The sequence below is a fragment of the Taudactylus pleione genome, unplaced genomic scaffold, assembly GCF_031769625.1.
Source record: "Taudactylus pleione unplaced genomic scaffold, aTauple2 ptg001153l, whole genome shotgun sequence".
Classification (NCBI taxonomy): domain Eukaryota; kingdom Metazoa; phylum Chordata; class Amphibia; order Anura; family Myobatrachidae; genus Taudactylus; species Taudactylus pleione.
In genome coordinates this window covers 851,368-877,767 of record NW_028285554.1, presented here as the reverse complement: position 1 = coordinate 877,767, position 26,400 = coordinate 851,368, and positions in this window count along the sequence as shown.

Genomic DNA, 26,400 nt, shown 5'->3' with positions numbered 1-26,400 from the left:
AAACACAGAAAATATATATTTTTTTTGTTTGGAGTGTATTTTGGGGGTTACAGCACCCTTTAATGGTCAAGCCAGCTGGCCCTTTACTTATGATACAGGCGCACGATTGGCGCTGCTGCTTTGTTGATGCACATGCAGCCACAGTGCACACAATTCAGAAACACAGAAAATATTTTTTTATTTTGTTTGGAGTGTACTTTGGGGGTTAAAGCACCCTTTAATGGTCAAGCCAGCCGGCCCTTTACTTATGACACAGGCGCATGCTTGGCACTACTTTGTTGATGCACGTACGGCTACAGTGCACACAATTCACAAACACAGAAAATATATTTTTTTTTTGTTTGGAGTGTACTTTGGGGGTTACAGCACCCTTTAACGGACAAGCCAGCCGGCCCTTTACTAATGGGACACAGGCGCACGCTTGGCGCTGCTCCTTTGTTGATGCACGTGCAGCCACAGTGCACACAATTCACAAACACAGAAAATATTTTTTATTTTGTTTGGAGTGCACTTTGGGGGTTACAGCACCCTTTAATGGTCAAGCCAGCCGGCCCTTTACTTATGACACAGGTGCACGCTTGGCACTACTTTGTTGATGCACGTGCGGCTACTGTGCACACAATTCACAAACACAGAAAAAATATATATTTTTTGCACTTGGGGAGAGAAACCCTGATGGACAGAGCACCCCCTGGACAACACTACAGTGCCCCTTTAGGACTGGGACACTGCACAGGACTTTGGAGTGGACACAGCCCCTATGGACAACTGACTGCACAACACAGTCCAGTCAGCCCCTATGGACTTTGGAGGAGTGGACACAGCCCCTATGTACAACAGCAGCAAAGCACAGCACAAACTACACTGCACTATACTACACTACACAGCCCAGCCAGCCCTAACTCCCACCCTCCCTCTTCACTGTCCACAGCCTAGTGAGAAAATAGCGCCGACGCGGGTACCTTATATAGGATCCAAAACCTGCGAGACCCGGAAGGCGGGATGATGATGTTTTGTCTCGATTTCAGATCCGAGTCAGGCGGGAAAAGTTGAGCCTGACTCGGATCGGCCTCGGATCGGCGGGGCTCGGGGGGGTTCGGATTTCAGAAATCCGAACCCGCTCACCCCTACTTTGCACAGGTGCTTGTAAAGGGCAGGGTTTACAATGAACTACAGAAAAAAAAGGGAAGTGAGCGACCACCATGCTTTTTGTTTTGTTTAATTTGTAATTATATGACCCAGAGTGGGTGCTACTATTAGGTAGCAACAATTATTTTGGGGTGAGCGTTTGGGCATGGGGTCCCCGGAGTTGCTCTGGCTGGGCCTTTTTCAGAGCATCACCACTTAATTCACATAGATATTTTTTCATCACTTTTATATTTGTTTGTCTATTATTTATGTAAGTTTAACTCTTTCTCATTATATTAACACTTATGGATTTATCTTTACACATCTATACTTTACACTTCACTATCACCTTTTTTCCCTTTTTCATGTGATGCCCTAGGGATGGTCCTTGGCTAAATTCTTTTGGGGTTCCCTGCGCCACAGACGTGAACGACATTATAGAGGAGCCTTGACGCTGGCCTGGCGCTTATTCATAAATTTGCAAATGTATGTAACTAATACCTCTGAATTTCTATTATTATGTAGGATTCAAGTATTTTTGTTGATATTGCTGCAGTGTGCTGGAGAGCACATCCCTTTTTTTTTTCAGTAGCTCACTGTACACTCTTTATCAGAACCAAAGTCTCTTTATCTCACGCAGATAAGTTCTGGGATCAATTGTTACACACTTGTTTGAAAACCAGCAGTTTGGAGGGGAGATGTATCAAACCTTTAAGAGAGATAAAGTGGATAAATCGCCTATAGCAACCAATCAGCTTCTATTATTTATCTAGCACAGTCTATACAATGACAGAAGCTGTATTGGTTGCTATGGCAACTTCTCCACTTAGGCCTGGATGTACTAAAGGAAAAATGCGAACAAAGCATGTGTAGTGATCATTAGAGCAATAGGCTACTACAGGGTAACGCCAACTGGAGATGGTGTTATCCTACCGGGTCATTCCGGAGCTTGGTAATTCTGGCAGCTTTGCAGCCTCCATAGAGACCTATGGGGCTGTGGCTGCTGTCGGAAATGGAGGGACTGCAGCAGTTACTGCAGATATCTGCTACAGTCTCTCCATGGCATACTTACTGACTTTAGAATCTCATCTCCGGGAGCAGCCCGGAGAGGAGATGCTGCTGACAGGTTTGGTGGCGGGGCCTGACTGTATATGTCATTAGGCCCCGCCCCTTTCTGGGAAAAGTCAGAGATTTGCGGGTATGTGAGGAGGGAGTGGGGCTAAATGACGTGATCAGACCAAAATCTCCCCATCCTGCCCACTTCACTAGGAAGTGGGCGGGATACAGGAGATCTGTCTACTCTTCTGGTGGTGAAGGGGGAGCTACCTGAATAATTGAGAGCATCTTCCAGGAGAGTAGGCAAGTAAGCTCCATGGTACATTCAGAGGATCCTTAATATTTGCGGTTATCCCCCAAATATTATTTGATAAATAGGCCCCTTAGTATTATACCAAATAAGTCCCTTCCTAGTTGGTGGCACAGCATTTTCCTTACACATTTCTCCCCCTTTATACGCCTAGGCCTTTTTAAGCTTGCAGCATCCATTTAATCAGGACTATAATTATTTTGCCTAACAGTAATACTAAATTATATATGCTGTTGTATTAGGTATAAATTTAAATAACTTTCTACCCTGTTCAATATATATTCTACTGACTGTATTATTCCTGAACTGAAATGTGTTTCTACTTATCCTGTCTATGGCTGATCTCCATGTACTACTGGACGTTTTCATCTACCATATGCCTGTATATAAATATAAATGTATTGTTACTTGACACTCTGTAAATGAATTTACTCAGTGACGATCACCTGGATAAATGAAGATTTAGGGTGATGATGACTTAATCCATGTCACCATTGTGCAGCTCTAGCATCACAGTAGCAATCCTAAGCACTACTTCACTACACGAAGGTCAGAGACTGTAATTTCAATAAAGGATTAATGTAATCTGTTGCTTTGCCCAAAGTGTCCATACCCTAAATCCTTTTATTTGCTTGAATATTTAATAAGGTTTATAAAGTTCATTTATTCAGACTTTGGTCTGTGAGCAATTTCCTAGGTTAATTGTCTCTTCAGACTAATGGCCCCCATATAACAGCGACAGATTGCCATGTTCCTGCGATGTGAAGATGCCGGGTTGCAGGATCTATGAAATCCAACATTTTGGATTTCACTGTTTTGCCAATCACGACCAAAATATGATTGTGGTTTGCAAATCAGTGAAATTTTACATATAGAATTTCACCGATCCTCAGACGGATCGCGAAACATCGATGGCAGCCGGTCGGCATTTCTGATCCATTGCAGGATCCGGCAATCCGCCGCCTAGAGTATGGGAGCCTTAACACATTGTATTGTATAGAATATTTTGGTACAGGCTGTTTAGTATATTGTGGGCTAGGCTCCCAGATTTTCCTGAAAAGTAGTAGCAAGAGAGTTCTGCTACAGACTCACTAGTACATACAAATCCTTTGTACCTTTATGATTGTACGTTTAGGCCCTAAGTACTTTACTATTTTGCTACACTATGCCATGCAATGCCAGACACTATGCCACCCAGGACCTCATTCAGAGTTGCTCGCAAAATGCAAGCGCTCGCTCTGAATGAGGGCGGCCGCTTCTATGTTCAGAGCCGGCCTCCTGGCTGCTCGCTAGGCTGTGGGTGACCACCCACAGCTTTAGAGAGCGGCCAGGTTGATGGTCGCGATGGTCAAGACCATCGCGACCATCGGGGCTTGCGACGAGACCCTTGTGGTAGGGTCTTGTATACCGCAAGCCCCAGTGAGCTTTCGGCTCTGTTAGAGCCGGAAGCTCACCACTGACATCACGAGTGATGTCAGTGGGGCCGCCCCCAAACGGCAGGCATTCCGTCGGGAACGCCTCAGTTTGTGTAGCCGCCCCGCCTACAAAATGAGGCGAGCTGTCGATCATCATAGACAGCTGCCCCTTTTGTAGTGAGTCCCGGAGCGAGAGAATTTCTCTCCCACTCCGGTGCTTGCGCACGCGCAGTGCGGCTGCTGTGCATGCGCAGGGCCTCAACATCAACCCGCTTGCGAGCGCATAGGTGCTTGCGAGCGGGTCTGAATGAGACCCTCAGTGTGTTGGGAACTGGCAGTTAGAGAATACTTAGACTGGGCAACTGCTTGGAATTATGTGTTAGATATTGTTGGGTATAATGTGTTGGGCACTGCAAAGTACTATTGGCCAGACTTAAATGATTGGTAATATTTTTTTTGCTGTATAATAGGTCGGTCATTACACCACAATGACTCCCTTTTTTAATTATTATTTGGGCAGTGGGGAAATGATGCATTAGCTCTGTGTGAATAAATAAAATAAAGCAAGTGCTTATTATATTGTATAACGGGATGTGATTTCTTCCATACTGTCAGGGCCGCTACTTGGGGGGGCTGGAGGTGCACGTGCACCGGGGGCGCCGCTGCACCTGGAGTCAGTGACCTCCAGCCCGGCGCTGCAGGGAGACTCTAAGGCGGGCGCCCGCTGAGATTTTATTACCTGCAGGCGCCCGGCTCTTCTCTGCAGCACCGTGTTAGCCGGAGGCTGGAGTTTTCTCCTGAACTCCAGCTTCCGGCTCTCCCCACAGGCACTATGGGAGAGACGTAATGAGGTCTCTCCCATAGTTCCGAGGAGCAGCCGGGCGGACCCAACGGCGGCGGTCACAGGAGCAGGGTTTAAGGTATTTCTTTTTTTGTGTGTGTGTCTAAGCGGCACTACGGGGGCATTACCAGGGGGACTACAGAAGCATTACATTACCAGGGAGCACTACAGGGGCATTATCAGGGGGCACTATGGGGGCATTACCAGGGTGCACTACGGGGGCATTACCAGGGGGCACTATGGGAGCATTACCAGGGTGCACTACGGGGGCATTACCAGGGGGCACTGCAGGGACATTAACAGGGGGCACTACAGGGGCATTATTAGGGGGCTCTACATGGGCATTATCAGGGGGCACTACAGGGGCATTACCAGGGGGCTTTACAGGGCATTACCAGGGGGCACTACAGGGGAATTACCAGGGGGCTCTACAGAGGCATTAGCAGGGGGCTGTACATGGGCACTACTACAGGGGCATTACTAAATGGGCACTACAGGGGCATAACTAGGGGTATTACTACATGGGCACTACAGGGGCATTACCAGGAGGCTCTACAGGGGCATTACTAGGGGCACTACAGGGGCATTACTAAATGGACACTACAGGGGCATTACTAGGGGTATTACTACATGGGCACTACAGGGGCATTACTAGAGGGCATTACTATATGGGGACTACAGGGGCATTACTATTTGGGCACTACAGGAGCATTACTATGGGGGCATTACCATATGGCCACTAGTACAGAGGGATTACCTCAGCAGGCATTACTATAGGTGCACTACTGAAGGGGCATTACTATGGGGGCACTGCTGCGGGGGAATTACCAGGGGGAGGGGGCGCCAAATTACTGTCTTGCCCCGGGTGACAAAAACACTAGTTTAGACCCTGCATACTGTGATTCATGTACACAAACTCATGTAGATCGATAGGCATTATTCTGTGCTCTTTTGAGCTGAGCGACAAAATAAATATTTGAGCAGCCTTTACTTACACATGTAGATTATTACAATGCAATAACATTTTATAATAATGTCCACCGATCCATTAAATGACCATTTATGAACCTTGTACTTGATATGGTTGATAAAATGTACTAATATCTACTGGAAAACAATACTACATCTAAAAACACACATTTGTAAGTGGTTACATAACGGTTGCTAGCAATAATTAATTATGCAGCATACATTATATAACTGGAACATGCTCTAAAAAATGGCTACTTGTAGCTGTGAAACGGATGCAAACTCACATATTAATCATCATTTGATTATCAACTGCAGCCTAAGGAGGATTACTTACCAGGGCCAGCGTTACCGGCTTTTGGGCCTGATTCAGTGATGACCCTTTTTGCACAGCAGTTGCGTTTTTGGACGGAGCTGCTGTGCATACATATGCTAATGCTGCAGCAAAAGACGCTTCCTGCATGCTTCTCAGATCCATTGCCTGCAACTGAAGACGCAGGATCGGATCAGTATTGCCACCATCGGTCGTGATGTTTGCAGCATCGGCCACCTGAGTAAGCCTAAGCTCAGAATGCCACCTCCTGCCTGATTGTACCAATTTCACTGCTGAGTTTTATTATTTGTATTATTTTAATAAGCCATTCAGGTATATCATCTTCACTTGTGGTCTCCCGTCTCTCCTCTCTTTTTTAAAGTCACGCAGATTTGATTTCCTACTATCAGCCCTGTTCCACCTTGTTTGTGTTCAGGTTTTTCCACTTTTTTGTGGTTTGGCAGTCCACAGAAGTGGCAGTTCAGTGTGATAATTACATTATATATATTTTATAGTATTTCAGTTTAATTAAACGCCAGGAACACTTTTAGTTATTTTAATTAAAATTAGAGATGAGCGGTTCGGATTCTGTGGAATCCGAACCGCTCCGAACATTGGGGATCCGAGTCCACTCACTAGAGAATCCGACATCAGGTCTCCTCGCGTGTAGGGCAGAGCGCAGTGATAGCGCTCTGCCCTACACAGACACAGACACACAGCCGCCAGCGGCAGCTGTGTGTTTGTTACAGCAGCCAATGAGAGTCACACAGACTCTCATTGGCTGCTGCACGGAGGGAGCCGGCTGGAGCTCACACATGAGCTCCGTCTTCCGGCTCCCTCCTCAGCGTGTGACAGAGCGGACGGCGCGGGAGCGGGGAATCAGGTAAGTTTTATTTTTTTACTTGTCAAAGGTCCGGGGGCGCTACTGGGGGGGGGTCTGCTACTGGGGGGGGCTATACTACTTGGGGGGCCATACTACAGAGGGGCCTGCTACTGGGGGGGGGGCTATACTACTGGGGGGGGTCTGCACTACTGGGGGGGGGTCTGCTACTGGGGGGGGCAATACTACTGGGGGGGCCATACTACAGAGGGGCCTGCTACTGGGGGGGGCTATACTACTGGGGGGGGTCTGCTACTGGGGGGGCCATACTACTGGGGGGGATCTGCACTATTGGGGGGCCATACTACAGAGGGGCCTGCTACTGGGGGGGGGCTATACTACTGGGGGGGTCTGCACTACTGGGGGGGGTCTGCTACTGGGCGGGGCTATACTACTGGGGGGGCCATACTACAGAGGGGCCTGCTACTGGGGGGGCTATACTACTGGGGGGGTCTGCTACTGGGGGGGCCATACTACTGAGGGGCCTGCTACTGGGGGGGCCATACTACTGGGGGGGCTTACTACTACTGGGGGGGGGCTGCTACAGGGGGGGCCATACTACAGGGGGGGCCATACTACAGGGGGGGCCCATACTACAGGGGGGGCTACTACTGGGGCAGCCTACTACTGGGGGGGCCTGCTACTGGGGCAGCCTACTACTGGGGGAGCCATACTACTGGGGGGGCATACTACTGGGTGGAATGCTAATGGGGGGCATACTACTGGGGGGGCCTGCTAATGGGGGGCATACTACTGGGGGGGGCCTGCTAATGGGGGGCATACTACTGGGGGGCATTCTACTGGGGGCACTGCATAGTGGACCCTACTACTAAGGGGACTGCATAGGGGGCACCACTGCTGGGGGACATTGTGTAAGGGACACCGCTACTGTGGGCATTGTGTAAAAGGGTCACTACTGTGGGCATTGTGTAAAAGGGGCACTACTGTGTGTCGTAACATAAATAAGAGACACTACTTTATGGTGTAATGTGAATCAGGCCCTTTGTGCGGTGTAATGCTAATAAGATTGTGCACTGTGACTCCTAGGGCCGTAGCCCACTTTGTAAACAAGTACTATGACTCTGCTGGCCGTACCCCACTGGGTGGGTGCCCTACTTTTCATTTCTGCCACTGCTGTGTGGCAATGTGTCATAGATGTGCTTTATACTGTGGTGTCTGTGTCGTTGTGCCGCTGCTTTGTCGCTTAGTAACCAGTCAGCTCACTGCAACCTTTGGCCAATAATGTTGAAAACAATATTATAAGCTGTGATATGGTCTAAATTGACTGGAAATTAATGTTATTGAGGTTAATAATACTCTAGGAAGAAAAAAAAGACCAATTTATGTGATTTTAGCTTTTTTTGTCAATTTTTGTAAAAAAATCCAAATCCAAATCCAAATCCAAAGCCAGTCACCGCAGTTTGGCAAATCCAAATCCAAATCCAAAGCCGGACGACGAATTAGAACCAAATCCAAATCCGGCAAAAATGGTCCGGCGCACATCCCTAATTCAAATATTAATCAGCATGTACTACACTTAAATAATTATAGGCCTCCAGGGCTGGTACAAGGCTTCCCTGCGTCCTAGGCAAGGCTTCAGCATAGCGGTTTAACACTTATCAAAAACAATAAATACATAAAACTCATTACCACTTTCACTTGTGTGACCCCTGCAGATAATGTATCTCTGAGATAACCTCACACATGTCATTGCAGTTTTTGCTTTTTATTATGTCAGTTTTTAAACTACACAAGGGATTCTGTAAGGCGCTGCGGAACACTTGTGGTGCCATATAAATAATAATAATAATAATTGTAGTTTAATGGAACAAAATACAATACACATCAGTGGTGAACTGGTGCTGGTATCAATGTAGAGGTGCATCCAGGGTAATGAAATGGGGGCTGCTGACCTGCACCCGTCCTGCTAATCAGAGACCTCAGCTACCCTCCTAATATACATTTCTATATTCATTTACAAAAATGTAGTTGAATTCAATATCTACAAGAACAGTGTAAGTAAGTAGATATGAGCAAAAGTTTCAAAACTGTTCTGCTAAATATTTTCTTTGTTCCGCATTTGGCTGCAAAGTTGCAATGTTTTGCAGTGTTTCTAGGCTTATCCTAACCACATGATGAATTGATCTTTATATCTGGTCTAGTCATAGGTTATAAATTCAGCAAAATGTGAATTTACAAATACAGTGCAAAATGACATTCCGTGGAATGGTTACACAAAAGTGGAATGCATTGCTGTAAAGGGCAGCACTATGCCTTCTATTTCCCCCTGAGCGCATGACGTTGCGCTGAGTAGGCTGGGCTGCCAACATTAAGAAGTACGAGACTGCCTGGGATGCTTTGGGGTGTCTGTATAGGCTGCAGGGTGCATGCCTAGAGGAACCCTGCTAGCCAGATGCAGGGGCTGTGGGGCAACATCAGTACCACACTCAGAGCCCTTTGTCCTGGGCCATGGCATTGCTCGCACACCCCTAGTTATGGCCCTGTTGGAATGCAATAATTGTAAGATCATACTAAGGGGTTAATCCAATTAGCTGCGATCATCTCGCAGGTGCGAGTCTTTGCAGCAATAGCCACACTTAATGGCAGCCCAAACTTGCATAAAAGTGCTTGCAGCCCCATAGGACTGCGAGCAAAATTTGTTCGAATTTGGGCACTGAGCAGGCAGCAAGGGGTGGAAGATTTGGTGCCGCTGCAGGCGTTTTAATACCATGGCAACGGCAACTCACACCCTTTGCGAACAATTGGATTGACCACTTTGTCATCTGTTCTACAGAGAAAGTTGATATGTGCAAAGTTTAATCGCATCTTTGTTTATGTCTATAGAAACCTCGTTTTGTTATATTACAGTATATCTAATGACATATTTTTATACCACTGCCTCCCAAACTCTGTTTTTCATATCCGCTGCTGTGCACCCTGTTTCCAGCTGCTGTTTTTGTCCTTGCAGTCTTGCCAGCATTTATTGCTTTCTCTTCTGTTTATCACAGGATGACCCAAACATCTGGAAGCTCTTAGCTTTGTGTCACAGAACGTGATGCATCTTGTTGGGAGAGAGAGAGTGCATGAAGGACTACACATTCCAAAGATGAGGGGGGAAACAATGAGTATAGAAGAGGTTTCTCAATCTGTATCTGTTGCATCTTTATAGAGCCATGATTTTAATATGAACAAACAATCCAAGCTCTCTGCTTTATGAATAAAGCCTAAAGCCAGATATGTGCAGCTTTACAGAGGCCATTTATTGATTAGATTTACTGATCAGATGGTAAGCATTATGTGCCAGGCATGTGGACGTATAAATATAGATTGTGAAGCGAGTAACAAGGTTTGTTCTTAACAGCATAGAATGGTGGTTCCTTTTTAAAACCAAATGTTGAACATGTTTCTTTGGCATTCTTTGTATAGGAAATAATAGTACTCTAAATTTTTGTGTCACTGTGGAATCTGAATACAGTATAGAATGCACTCATGAAAAAGTTTGTCTCGCCCAAATCATGTGTTTAAATGGATTAAAACCTGTTCATGGCCCTGCAAAGAGGTGATGTGACCATGTTACATTCATCATAGTAGATTGTAAGGTCTCACGAGCAGGGCCCTCTTCCCTCATGTGCTTCTCCATCCCTCACTTACACCATCATTACATTCCCACTGCCAACAATGGCACCAAACTTTTGGGTTCAGCTGACACTGCTTATTTGAGCATTATGACTGCTGAAATGTTTTGTACTTGTTTTGTTCATATTGTTTCTGCTTATGTGCTTTGTGCAGACCCCTTGTGGTGCCATATAAATAAAGGATATTAATAATAATGTAATGGGAGGCCTTTTTTTGCATATATAATGATAAAAAGTAGCTCCATCCAGGGGTATAGAACTTCTACTTATTCCACTCAACCTCTAACTCCAATTCAAATAGAATCTCTAGGTGCTGAGATGGACTATGCCCTATGGGGCTTGGTGACATCACTTACAGGTGGCATAAAACTACCTTTTGATTGATAGCTAACTATTGAGATTGACAATGCAAATTTAGGCCAAAATATTACACCACAATCACATTTTAAATGCAGATTGTGGTAAATAGGCCCCTAAATATCAGTCCAAATGACACATAAACGCCCTATCGGCAGGGCCGGATTAAGGGGAGGGCGACAAGGGCGGTCGTTCCAGGGCCCCCACCACTAAAGCAATTCCCCCTTCTACTGTTGAGTAGATGAGGCGGAGCCAACATGACAAGCCCCGTGAGTGGGTGGGGCCTAATGAAGTGATCAGCAGCTTAATAGAATGAAAGTGTGTATATGTACTATTTTATTATTTATATATGTGTATGTATGTTTGTTTATGTGTATTTATGTGTATGTATGTGTTTATGTGTATGTTATTGTATATACAGTATGTGTTAGTGTGTGTATACTGTGTATGTGCATGTATATATGTGTATCTATGTTTATTTGTACAGTATATATGTGTATGTTATTGTATATACAGTATGTGTTAGTGTGTGTATACTGTGTATGTGTTAGTGTGTATGTATGTGTTAATGTGTATATATGTGCTAGTGTGTGTACTGTATACTGTGTATGTATATGTGTTAATGTGTATGTGTTTATGTGTGTGTATACTGTATATGTGTGTGTTAGTGTGTATGTTATATCAAATACATCTGTTTGATACATATATATTATATGTGTGTTTGCATGTTTAATGTGTGGCGGGGGAGGGGGGAGGCTCCATGTGACTTGGTGGGGGCCCTCACAACTTAGTTGCCCCAGGGCCCCCACAAGCCTTAATCCGGCCCTGCCTATCGGTATATGTGAGCCCGAACCTTAACCCAGTGTAGCATAACTATCACTTACATTAACTTATCTAAAATAAAGACACAGGCAACTTTATTGCTAATAAAAACTTTGATCTGCTTTTATTTTTAAATTAAAAAATCTCAAACTGCTGGTGGCGGAAAGAAAGAAAGTCATCAGACAAATGGCCAAGTCCACTTAAAGCAATTTCACTATCCTCCACCATACTTGCAGGGCCAATTTCCCTTTAAGCAAGTAACATTTTAGGGTCTCCAAAGCTTCCACCAATACACCCATAAAAGGCCCGACCAGTAAGCCAGTGCAGCTGACCCTAGTAGGGTAAAATCAGTCGTCTATTGATGCAGATTGCACCCATAATTAATTGCAGTGAAAATAACCACTGTTCTGACCCTTTTTCCCGCCACCCAAAAAAATTGACAATTAGGGAAGGAGGGTGGGAGGGAGGGAAAGTCCAAGAAAAAAAAGGCAGAGCCCTGTCTAACACTGGACTAAGTAAAACAAACTCCTCCCACCAGCTTTGACCCACTTCATCCTAATAGGCTAACAGATAAGACCAAATTTAACCCTATCCAGTCTACTGCTCTGAATCCTATCAATGCTCCCAAATACCTAGGGGTTTACGCTCGTTCCTGTGCAAAAAGTGCACTCTCTCCTCTTAAATACACTATCGGTATATGTGAGCCCATGCAGCCAGTGCAGCTGACTTCAGTAGGGTAAAATCAGCTGTGTATTGATGCAGATTGCACCCATAATTAATTGCAGTGAAAATAACCACTGTTCTGACCCTCTTTCCCGTCATGCCCAACAACACCTCCTAAAGACAGGCCCGCCACCAGCCTAAACTAAACTGACCAAACCCCTAAAAATGTCCTCTAGGAAAAGAGAAATCCCTTCTTCCGTAAGATGAACCCCATCAGAACAAAACAAGTGAAAATCTCTAAACCTTATCAAAGGGTGAACAACCACCGAACAACCTAAAATAAACGCACGCTTTGCCACAAGGGAATTTACCTTATGCCTCGCCTTATCAACCACCACCCCTGGCAGCGCACCCCTCCAACATTGTCGGGGAATGATGGATGACCACACCAAATTGCCCCAGGGCCACCACGTACAGATAGTCTCAATGTCCCTCACCATCTCATATCTCAGCTCCAGAGATGACTTAGACCCCAGGTCAGTACCCCCTAAGTGCAAAACCAAAATTCCGGGAGCCCCAAAACGTGAAGCCACATCTAACAGAAAACTCAAAAGGGAACCCCATAACATGTCCCTCCTACCCAGCCACCTAATGCTGTTCACTGCTATAAATGAATGGGGGTGTCTGGCACAGGCAATTTAGATGCCCAATAAATCTAGAAGTGACCCACGAACCATATGGGGTGAGCATCCAAATGGACTCCTGAAAATAATTAAATAAACTGAAAAAACCTACCTACGAGTAGGAAACTACACCGATTGAGGGAAAGAAAGAAAATTGAGAAAAGAAAAAGAGGGAGGGAAAGGGGGAGGGAGACTAACTTGGCCCGAGGTGAAAACCTGAAAAACCTGCCCGGATAACAATAGTCAATCAGTTTCCGTGGTTCAGGACAAAAACAGGGCAAAATCCCTCAGGGCCCCCACCGATAATGGTGACGAGTGGCAAAAAGAAAAATCCAAGTTAAATAAACAATAGTCATGACAAGAAATTGTATACAGGGTCTAGAATGAAAAATAATAAACATCTTATACCAGACATAGCGCTTATAAACATCGGATTTCCAGCTCCCAAGAGCTTTAATCTCTGACACTGACCATCCAGCATGTGCTGCGGCAGTATCAGCCCCAATCCTGGAGGAATGGGAACCGTAAATGCCATGTGGCAAACCGAGGGACTCAATGAAACCCTGAAGCACGGCACAAAATTGATACATGGTCAATGGAGAACCATCACCATGCATCAACCAAGTGCCGGGAACCTTGGGTCTCAGGCCTACGTATTCTCTGGCCAACAACACCGGGCAAATACCAAAAAATAATAACGTGAGCAAAAATCAGTGGAGGGGGCGCGCAACGGGAGGTCGCTACCAACTTGCTAATGCGAAAAGCCTCATGGAAGGCCATCGCAAAAGCGAGCCAGAACAGGACAGTTTCGTATTGAGAAACACAAACACAAGACAAAATAAAAACAAACTTAACAAGCAACGAAATTGTAGCTGGCCGTCTAAGGTCATCCGGAGCAGGGGCCATCCTAGCCCAGCCTTTAATGGCCCTTTGGACCAAGAAACCCCTAGTAAAATCCAGATGACCGTACAAGCGCAAGAAAACCGAAAAGCCGGAAATAACTCGAGACACAACCACCCTGGACTTACTGGATGAATAGAGACCTCAGATGAAAGACAAAAATATCTGGTAAACATGCTTACCTCTGTCACGCTTACGTGACAAAAAAAGACTCCCACTGGTTCCACGCAGACTGGTAAGAACTCAAAGTACCAGGAGCTAGTGAGTACTGCGCTAAGCCTTCCAATCCGGACAAATAACCTGCCAACAATGAGGGGGGTGAAGATTACCAATTGTAGCCGCTGAAGGCACGAGCTTTCTAAACCTTCCCCACTGAAAACAAGATAGTGCATCAGCAATGAAGTTATCCACACCTGGGACATGCCTTGAAGCAAATATTGCACGCTAGACAGTGCAAAAAATAGTTGCACAAGGAGCCTGAAGACCCGCAATGAAGTAGATCGGTTAATGGCATGGACTACCCCCAAGTTATCACACCAAAAAATGACATGCCGGTTTCTAAGCCAATCACCCCACAACTCAAGAGCAACAACTATGGGAAAAATTTCAAACAAAAGAAGGTTCTTGGTCAGACCCCCCGTAACCCAAGAAGAAGGCCATGAGGAAGCGGACCAGGAACCCTCCAAGTAAGCTCCGAAACCAATGGATCCCACTGCATCAGTGAAGAGCTGTAGCTGCACACTTGCCAAGGGAGGGCCCAACCAAAAGCTAACGCCATTATAGTCTTCCAGATAGGCATCCCAAAACCGGAGGTCCCTCCTAAGTTCAGACGACAGCCTTATACAATTATGAGGCTTGCATACGCCTGTTGTAGCTCTCTCCAGCTAATGACAAAAAATATGGCAAATGGGTATAACTCTGCAGGCAAAATTGAAAAGCCCTAATAACTATTGCTCTTGACGCAAGGTAACCTTACACAGCGACAATGCAAGCGTGATGGCATCCTGAAGCTTCACTATCTTCTCTGCAGACAAACGACAGCAGCAGGCTGCTGTATCGCTCTCAATGCCAAGGTACGACAATTGAGTGCAAGGGCCCTCCGTTTTATTGGGTGCAATTGGGACTCCAAATTCCTTAAACAAAGCCTGCAGAGAAAACATAAGCTCCGAGCAGCAGGGGGAGCCAGCCGGCCTTACGCACAGGAAGTCGTCGAGGTAATGAGCCACCCCAGACTTGCCCGTGCCCGCGCAAATGCACCAGTGTAAAAATTAACTAAAGGCCTTGAAATAAGCACATGACACAGAGGATCCCATGGGGAGGCATTTATCGACATAAAATTTGTCTTCCAACCGAAAGCCCATGAACCAAAATGAGTCGGGGTGCAAAGGCAAAAGGCAGAAAGTGGACTCCACATCGACCTTACCCAACAAAGCTCCCGGTCCTTGCAACTTCACTAAAGTAAGGGCTTCCTCAAATGACTGATAACAAACTCGAATCATAGACTCAGGGATGGCATCATTCATCGACCCCCCAACTGGAAAAGGATAGATGTTGGATTAACCTAAACTTCCCGGGAGCTCTTTTGGGCACTACTCCAACCGGAGAGAGAACCAGATCGCACAAAGGAGAAGTATCAAAGGGCACAGCCATGCGACCCATGCTTCTTTCAAAATTCCCAGCCACAGATAAGCTGAACATAGATTTTTAGGGGCGCCTAGAACTACGTCACTGCACGCAGGGAGCAGAAACCTCTCGGTGAAACCTTCAAGCAAGAAAATCACTGCCTTGCGCAAAGGATACCAATCCAACCACTTCTGGTTGACACCCACCCATACCGGCGATAGTGCTCAATGGAGCAGTACCGGCTCCGGCAGGCCTCGAGCCAGTGGAAGGGGCAGGCAACCTAGGGCATTCCTTGATTGGATGGGGGGCGCAGGCAATGGTGGCAAAAACGACACTGGGCTCCCGTCGCATAAGTACTGTTGTTAAATGCAAAACAATGACACTTGGCAGGAGGAGCCTTAGTGGAACGAGTCAGGGCAGAGCCCTGAGCGCCCATCCTCTTCCCCACAGAAGCATCGGCAGCCTGCGGGGCAGGCTGCGTCACTTCCAACCATACCTCAACATCTTTCCATCCGAGATCAAGAATCTTAACCCCCGACTGCTTGCGATGAAACTCCTCATCGTACCGCCTTAAAACCGCATCACACGACGTGTGAAATAGGCCATGAATGATGTGTAGATACCGTATCACATTCATGGCTTCGCCCGGATGCGTTTTTAGATAACAAGCAGCAAAATATAAAAACCGTTCAACCAATTAATTTATGACCGATGAACATCTTCCCCAATGCCACCCTTCTTTTTTGCCACAGCAAGAGCTTTGTGAGCCTTAGAAGTAAGTGCAAAAACGTCTACATATTTGCCCTTCTTGATCTTCTCATGCATACGTGGTCAAAAACCACGAATAATTGCCATATTAGCACAATGCACAACATCCACCTGGCTAATACTCGATCCTCACTACTACTAGAGAACTGGCGGCACCCATGGCCGCAACTTGACCGCTGGGATAAGCGCCAGCGATGCAGCCTTTTAGCCTTACCGCAACACTGGCGACTTCGACAAGGACGCGAATCTAGACTCTGTGCTCAGCACCCAATCACTATCCGACTCACCAGAAACACCCAAATTATCAGACTGTGGAGCTCCACGGGAACTGCGAATCTCCGCCTCCATACCAGACTCAGATTCACCGGATGGACATGCGGTTATTCCTGTCAGTTACACCCTGGCGGAGCGGCTAGGGGCTGAGGGCTGAGGACAGTCAGCAGGAGGAGAAACGGCAGGAGCCAAAAGCGGAGTAGAAGCAGATGGGAGCACTGCAGCCGCAGGGGTGCCACACATCGCAGACAATTGCACAACGAGAGGTACCAACTGTGTCCACATGTCGTAACCCCCAGCAGCGGATGCCACACCCCCATCTGTGCCCAACAAGGGGGTCAAAACACGAGGGAGACTAATATATGCCCGCCAGCACCCCCATATTATTATTTATTATTATTATCCTTTATTTATATGGCGCCACAAGTGTTCCGCAGCGCCTTACATAGTACATAGAACTAATAAGTGAACAAGAAACAAGTAACTTACAGTACATTACAGTGCAGGACAGGGACACAACTTATATACATTGCTGAAATAGTGATTAAAGCACTCACAATAAGCTGCCGGGAGTTGGCGGTCCCGTGTTAGGTGCCCTAATGGGGAGTAGAGAGTAGAAGAAAATGTAAAGAGAAGCACATGAGGGAAGAGGTCCCTGCTCATGAGAGCTTACATATCCAGGGAAGCTGTTGGAGCGGGAGCTAAAAATGGCCTGAGGGGCACCTATGCGACGCCTGGCATGGTCACAGGAAGACCCCTGATCCCCAGAGCTCCGTGGGTGTACAACACGGAGGCTGACTGCACAGTTACCTGACATACTCCCCCTGACCCTATGCCCCCTGGGTGCAAGCCCGGGAGAATCACTATCCTGCAGTGGCCCAGGAGGATAAGGAGATCCTCCAGATAAATCGCTATCAAAATGGCCACCACCGGCTAAATCCAAGATGGTGCTGGCATCTCTGCTGGACCCTGGCTCCATATTAGCGGCCCGCCTGTGTCACGGCTGCCGACATTTGAGACTCCTGGAAGGAGGCAGGCCTACTAGGCATAATAAACTGGGGTGGTTTGAGGAATGACCTTTTCATGGAATCACAGTAGCACAGGATAAAAGCAAATTAGGATTTATTCACAAGAGAAATAATAATAATGTCTCACTTAAGGTTTCAATAACACATCGGTTCATATATGCAATGATGGGTATACAAGCAAAATATAGTCTTTAACATAGAAGACCTGATGGGGTAGGAGAACCCAAGTCCAATAACCCTGTAGTACTGGCAATAGGACCAAGCCCCGTGATGCTGTGAAAGTCAATACAGGGTTGAGCCCTGTGATACGAAGAGAGATGAAGACTGAAGCAGGGTTGAGCCCTGTGGAGCAGTTCAGTTCCAGGACAGGGTTGAGCCCCGTGGTGAAATGATGACAAAAGCAGGGTTGAGCCCTGTGGAGCGGCGCAGTTCCAGGACAGGGTTGAGCCCCGTGGTGAAATGATGACAGAAGCAGGGTTGAGACCTGTGGAGCGGCGCAGTTCCAGGACAGGGTTGAGCCCTGCAGCGTGGCTGGAACCCGGAGCGGGGTTAAGCCCCGTAATGCAATGAAGGTAACTGTAATGGTGCAGTTGACAACTGTGATGAAGATAAGTTCAATGTCCACCGGAGAAGAAAACAACAGGCAAGGTAAATGGAGCAGCAAAGGGTGAACCACTGCAGTGAAACAAAAGGCAATGCTTAGACAATGGTAATGCTGGGCTCTGTAGTGCGGCTGGTAAATAGTGCAGCAAAGGGTAAAACCACAGCAGTGAAGCAAAAGGCAATACTTAGTCAATGGCAATGCTGGGCTCTGTAGTGCGGCTGGTCACTGACATCAGAGGTTCAACTGGAACACGGGCAAGGATATAGCAAAGTCCACAGCAACCCACAGGCACAGCAGGGATCTGGCAGGATTCCAAGAAAGAACCTTGAAGTAACGTTGCACAGACACTGAGACACAGTAAATGACAGGCTTTATACTAGAGGTCTGTGATCCATAGGAAGTTTCAGAACATGTGACCCAAATGGAATCAGGTTTGAAATAATCTAAGAATCCCACAACCTGACGACACCTGGGAAACAGATGATCACTTTAACACTCTATCCCCTGAATGAGAAGCATGCCAGCAAGCAGGATAGCTTCTCCAACGACCACAATGGAACTTTGGCAAAAGTAGTCTATCTTTGTGTACTGAAATAGTCGCAGTCCTGACAGCCAGTGATGCCCGGGTACCCACGACCATAGTGCCATGGGCCGCCGGGACCCCCCTCGCTCCCTGACCACCCGCTACTGTCGGGGGTGGAGACCGGAGCATGCCGGTGCCTCCCACGCCCGCAAACCATGGCATCAACTAAAGGCGCCGGGTCCGGAGGCTTGAGCACCTGGCGGGGGAGACATAGCAGCCACGGCCGGGGAGAGTCCAAAGGACACTCTATTAGCTCTCTCCCAGGCTTGACAGGAGAAGGCGCCTTTGCGGGCAACAACTGGGAAAACCCCCAGGGACTCTGCATGTTGCGCCGGCATAGGGGGCTGACCTCTGGGGCCTGGACATGCTCAGAGAGGGGGATGGATAGAGAGGAAAATGAAAGAAACAAGAAAGAAAGGAGAGCAAGGAAGGTAAGTATAAAAGAAAGCAAAGAAATTACATAGCTTGAAAGCACACAATGGATATTCCTTGTACTTGCTTGTACAAAGTCCAAGAAAAAAGAGGCAGAGCACTGCCTAACAATGGACTAAGTAAAACAAACTCCTCTCACCAGCTATGACCCACTTGATTCTAATAAGCTGACAGATAACACCAAATTTAACCCTATCCAGTCTACCACACTGAATCACATCTATGCTCCCAAATACCTAGGGGTTTAAGCTCGTTCCTGCACATAATGTGCACTCTCTCCTCACAATCTCATTAATAATATTTCAAACAACTTCAGATGGCTCCTTCTCAGCCTTTGAAATCTATTGATATGTACATCTTAGCGGCTCAGATTGGGCTATTTTTTGTTTCCTGACTGCTGGCTGGTGCCTCACTGTCCCTTCTGGAGCCATTTTGAAACTAGTACATCCTCCCTGGAGTCTCGGACCCTGCTGCCATCCTCCATCATATGCCAGTGCTGGCATGCTCTCCTTTGGCGGCTCCCAGAGGTGGATCTACTTGCTTCTAAGCTAGCCTAATGGTGATTTCTGTGTCTGTCTCCTCATCCGAGCCCTGTCGGCTGTGCCCTCCTGTCTGAATGCACTGCTGGCTGTCCCCATCAGCACTCTCCTGGGCTGACGGGTGCATCCTGCAGATCTTCCCCTCCAGTGCATCCCATCTGTGGCTGTGGGTCCTAGTGGCATCTACTGCTGGGTTGCCTCCCTCATTTACTGCTCTCCTGGACTCTGTTGCTGTATGTGACTCTACAGATGTTGGGAGATCCATGCGTGGTGATCCAGCACTCCTGCTGAGAATCCTGCCTCCTGCTTCACATATTCAAGTCATGTGATTCTGGTTCCTGCTGCTTGCTGTTTGGTGACCTGTCGATGGGTGCTCTTGCTGCTCCTCAGGGAAATGATTTCCATGCACATCTGGAACCTTTCATCTCCTGCTGGTGATGCTGACATACCACGCAAAGTCTCTCTCCGTGTCTGTATCTATGGCTCCTGCTTCCATAACAGAACATACAAGACTCAGACCGCTGCTGCCTCTCATCCCTGTACTATTACTGTTTGTCTCTTCTCCCTCTTATTAATATACTGTTCCTCTTGTCTCTATTCCCATCTTAACTCCTACCCTCCTCCTGTGTGTTCCCTACCTCTCCAACTCCATTTCCCTCTCTTATTCCATTTTTCCTTTTGCTTTTCACTTTTCTCTTCTTCTCTACACCTTCATCCACACTGGGCTTGCCTTGCGATATTGTGCCTCCTACTGTCTTTTATTTATGGTGGTCAATGAAAAGAGATTCAGCTCCATTTGGGACTCTACCGTCTATAACTCATGCTCGAGAACGAATATGCTGAACTGTATCTAGAAAGAGCACCCTCCAGGTGTGGAAAAACTGGTCCCCCCCTCTTTGGATTTGTTTAAGGAAAAGCTATTCTTTCTCATGCGAATGGACTGGTTTGAAGTGTTTTTGCAGTGTGGGAAAACTGTATTGATTGATGAACTATATTAGTCTGCCTCTATTAGGGAAAGTATTTGGCGAGGTTTTCACTCTACCCTCTATTACCATACGATATTTCGCCGGTCTCGCCGTCCATCATGTTTTGTCATTATACCATGTTGTTTTTGTTTACTACATCTATTGTGACATTTCCCTTATTATGTACTTATTATAAGTATCCTTCATTTCACCTTCTTTTACATACGTATATGTATTGAAATTGCTTATGCCACACACAGTGGCTCTTTTATTGTTGTACTCTACACTAGCTTTGTTACTTGATCCAATAAAATATTTTTTGAACAATATATATCAAGCAAATAGTATATTTTAAAATACTATATAAATAAAAAGGAACAGCCAATGAATTATCTAATGTACTGTATATCATTATTCTTGAATTATAATAATTGAATACATTGTATGTAATGAACCCCTAAATAATAACAAAATAAATAACAAAATATACCTCGTCATAAGGACAAATCATTTTTATTCATATTTCTTTTATTTCCATCTCACTCTATATATTTTAAAACTGGTTTGCTGATTTTTAGAAAATTGACTTGCAGTGATAGATATTTTTAGGTGAAATAAAGAATATAAATTGTAATATTTCTGTATCTGTATGTGCTCTGCAATGGGATAACCAATTTTCTTTCTATTTTCATATACATGTTCTCTTCTCCAGCATGCCAGACAGGCTGCCTCCACCTGATTCCTTCCATACCTCTGGTCCCACCATTATAGCACCTGATGACATCTAACTCCCAGGATTCATTGCAACTTAAGGTTGCTTGAAATTGTAGTTTTCTCAGAAGCCAATTGCTGGTAGGCAACTCAAGACCTCAGACATTGCCTGTGCCTCTCCATTTGCTCTAATTGCTGGCTGTATTTTATAGGTATCATGAATATTATTATTATTATATGAAATATATTTTCAGGGATATTTAAAACTATATGTCTGAAATGTTTAGTAACAATGACAATGATTTGTTGAACTATTAGCATAATAGCACTGAATTTGGATAAAGGGAGGTTTTGTATCTAAAAACCTTTTTTACTATAGTTCATGAATGTAGGGCAATGCATCTGAAGTATTGTTAAGATTCTGTCTTTTAAGCACTTTGTGACACTAAATGGTAACCCCATCTGGTTTCAATGAAGCAGGATCACTTGATTTCGTATACTTCTAATTAGATAAAAAGCCGACAATGTGGCTCCATGAGGAAAAGTGTGGAGGGAAAGCCAACACAAATGGATGCAGACGGGAGGGGGATAAAAGACAGAAGGACTACTGAAAGCCTGCACTGCTAAGCACTTACCAAGGCAATAGGCAGCTTTTAATTAAAAGCCTAAAATAGAAAGAGGAGACAAAAGAGAGAAGAAGAAAGAGTGGATCAAAGCAAGTGACAGGAAATATGGAAAGCATATTGTGAGGACGGGGACATGAGATAAGAATATGGTTATAGGTTATATTGGGGCAACAAAAAGTTATACTTGAAACATTTTTTTAGAGAATGAACTATCAACAAAAAAGGACTTACAGTAAAGGTTTATTGTGTCACTGGATTTGATCACTAGTGAGGATGAATGTTTCTTCCTTTTACTCTTGATGAGTTTAGAAACAACAGAGCAGAAGTCAGTAGTCCAGTTACAGATCACTTGGGTGTCAACCAGTAGGATGATGGGATAAAGGGCCCTATTTCTTAAAATCAGCTATTTAATTGCGGATTTGAAGTGAAAACAACAATCATTATCAACATGTGATAATTTAAATTATCACATGGATGTATTATCCCCTCCGCACACTTCTCTCTGTATTTTTGGGAAAAAATACAGTGAGGTGTCAGTGCATGTGCTGCAGCTGCCTGTCTTCCCCAGCTCTCCTTTCACTGCAGTCGACTGCTTCCTCTCCTGTCCCCACTAGTACCTGCACTGGCCCTCCTGCTGCCTTCCAGCTCTGCTGCCCTCATTCCCTGCACCTGCTCCCAGCCCACCGTTACCGCCACCACTGCCAAACCCCCCGCCACTGCCTTACCCCCCTGCTGCCCTAGCCCCTGGTGTGAACACTTACCTGGACAGGGGGCTGAGCGGTGGTCTCCTCTGACCGGTCGATCAGCTGATGCTGCAGTCAGGTGAGATATAGGAAAGCGGCCGGCACTTTACTGCATCTCAGCTGACAGCAGTCATCAGCTGATCCGCCAGTCAGAGTAGGTCACCAATCGACTGTCCTGGTGCAGGTAAGTGGTGTTTTTAAACTATGTGGTTTTTTTACAGTGATCAGCTGATCACAGGGGCCAGCATTATTATCACTGATGGCATTATTATCACTGGACTTACCCCAGTTTCTTCTTACAACTTCTTTTTGGTAAAATTCAGGCAGATCGGATTTCCCATTGCAAGTATGTGAATTGAAGGGATTGGAGTAGCTTTTATGAAAACTACTCTGATTACCCTTTAATACAGTTATGTGGTTCTCAAATAATGTGAAATGGGTGTGAAAACACCTGTTTTCACATTATTTTGTTTAAAATAATGTTAATATATACTGTATACCCTAAAGTCATCATGGATATATCTTAGAGATGTGGCTTGACAGTGTTAGTAGTAAATGCAAAAGTTTCATTACCCTATTTGTACACAATATACTAATGTAACACATTGTTATATATGCAATAGAGAATAATGTCTTGATAGTGGTATTAATTAATGCCGTGATGAGAGGACATACCCCTTTTCCCATGTGCATGCACACCTTAGGCATGGCAGTGATGCAGGGTCATGCCCCCTTTTCCTGTGTGCGAGTACAAAGAATGTTGGGCCTGATTACTGCCCCCAGTCTGTTCCTGATGGAAATGCATATTTTACACATATAAAACAGATGTACAGTATGTCCAATCCTATCTATGTCTCTGTTAATCGGGGTCAGCTGGCAAGTCATATCTGCTGCCATAATCTCAGCAGAGCTTGGAGAGGCACTATTATCCAATATAATCATTCAGCCTTCTAAAATGAAAATTCTGTGAATTTAAGTCAAATTCTTACATAAAGGTATAAACTGTAGTCTAGGAATTATGAGAACTATCACTCCTTATGAGTGAATTTTCAGCAGTAAGTATATGTAATAACTGTGGAGACTCACATCTATTATCAGTAGACCTTGCACTTAACACCTCCTCTATAATTTGAGTTCTACACCAATTTGATGTATGCTATTTCCTGAGGTGTTCATCCTATTGTATGTGCCTTTCAGAAGACCTGTGCCCTGAGATTTCTGTATGTATATATAAATGATATACTGTATAAATTTAGCCTTATTTGTAATCTGCCAGACAAAGGTGACCCCGAGCCTTGGAAGCTTGTGCTGACTCCAACTCTAGTTACCTAGTTATAGCTATCACCTTTGAATTATTCTTGTAATTTTACTTACAAAACTGCTCAATGCTCTCATCTATTCTACGGCTAATATAGTAGCATTTCTATTTCAGATTTCACTTAAAAATCTTTAGCATTTTCCTTTCTCAAATATAGGGGTCAATCCAATTAGGGACGAGCTGGTGCAATTTGGCTTTTGTGAGTCGTTTTCACAGCAAACTTGCACTGCGAAGTACAGCTGCAATCCAATTCCAAACTAGCATTTTTTTCGCAGAAGAAACTTTTTTTTTTTGGTATGCATCCCCCTGAGGATGTGACATGGTAGAGAAAATCTCTTTTTTTAAGGTAAGTGTCGGACACAGGGCCTGATTCAGAGCCGGACGCTCTTTGATAGCGCTCGGTCTGAATCAGGGCATCCCTTTTCTTTTTTAAATACAGCCTCCTGGCCGCTCGGAATAGCTGTGGGTGACCACCCACAGCTTATGCGAGCGGTCAGGTGACTGTCGCAATGGTCAAGACCATAGCGACCATCGGGCTTGCGACGAGACCCTTGTGGTAGGGTCTCGTGGCCGCAAGCCCCAGTGGACTTCCTGCTCTAATAGAGTAGGAAGTCCACCAACTGACATCACGAGTGATGTCAGTAGGTGCGCCCACAAATGGCAGGCATTCCTGCAGGAACGCCTCCATTTGCCAGGCCACCCCCCCCCTGCCCGCCCCCAAAACGGGGCAAGCTGTCAATCACCATCGACAGCTACCCCACTTTGGTGCGAGACCCGTAGCGATGGAGCACCCGTTGCTGGCCGGGTCTCGAACATGCGCAGTGGAGGCCCATCGACCCGCTTGCGAGTGCTATGCACTCGCGAGCGGGTCTGAATCAGGCCCACAGTACAGAACTCCTTAGACAGCCCCCTTAATGACTAATTAGGCACTTTTTCGGTAGTTTAGGCACCCCAAATTTAATGAAAGCATTTTTAAAATGAAAAATTATTACTTTTTAATCTTTTTTTTATTATTAAAAAATTTAAAGTAGCCTAAAATTAGAACACAATTAACTTTTTTTTCTAGATTTTTTTGTGGGATGTAGTTAAAATGCTGGCAGACGGGATGCCGGGCACTGATATACCAATGTCGGAATCCCGATTGCTGGCAAAATGCCGATGCCACTATCCTGAATGAGATCAGGATACCGGCGTCAGCATACCGAACGCAGTAATCCCGAACATGCAGACGGCGGTAAGTAACACTGTTTCCCCGGGGTTGGGGGGGCGTAGGTTTAGGCACCACCGAGGGGGAGATTAGGGCTAGGTACCCCCAGGGGAGGGTTAGGGTTATGCTACAGGGAGGGGGGTTAGGGTTTGGCATGACCTGAGGGAGGTTAGGGTTAGGCACCCCCCCAGGAGAGTTAGGTGTAGGGTGCGGGCAGGGGGAGCTAGGGTTAGGCACCAGCGGGGAGGGAGGTTAGGGTTATTCACCACTAAAGGAGGGCTGGGGGGAGAGGGGGAGAGGGGGAAGGATAGGGTACTTACCTCCCATGTCTGGATCTTCAGCGTTCGGGCTTCCGGCATCGGGATTTGAACCAAACCCAACCCTTTTTTTGCATTTTTCATTTAATTAGCTTGAGATTAAACAAAAATGTTTGCTTTTTATCTTTTTTTTTTAAAAGAAGAAATCAACCATTTGACACCATTTAAAAACCTCCAGTACTTTCCTTATGCCCACTAACAGCCTTTTGTATGATTTTACTAACGAAGTTGTCACTTTTTCATCTCCTTCTCCCAAGTTACATGCTATAGAAACTTCGCACATCCTCAACGTGAGTAGCGCGAGTTGGCATTTCTAATTAAATTGAGTGTATCTCGGGAGCGAGCATTCATGCAAAGTGTGTGAGTTTCAAGAAAAAACTTGCACTTTATTGGATTGACCCCATATAGTATTGTCATTTCATTTAGTTACATTGTACAATAACAAATAATTATATTTATTTAGCTGTTTTTAACAGCACTAAAATTTATTTACAATATATGGATGTACAGATTGCTTATCCAGATGGAAACTGTAGTGGTGGAATGGATAAATACATCACTTCACAGCCCTGACTAATTACATTTTATGGCTAATCCCTTCATTAATTTAATCTTTTACACTTACTCCTAAGTACATGCATTTTTGTTCTTTTGTGTGCAGAATTCACTCAAATGCAACTTCTATCCTATC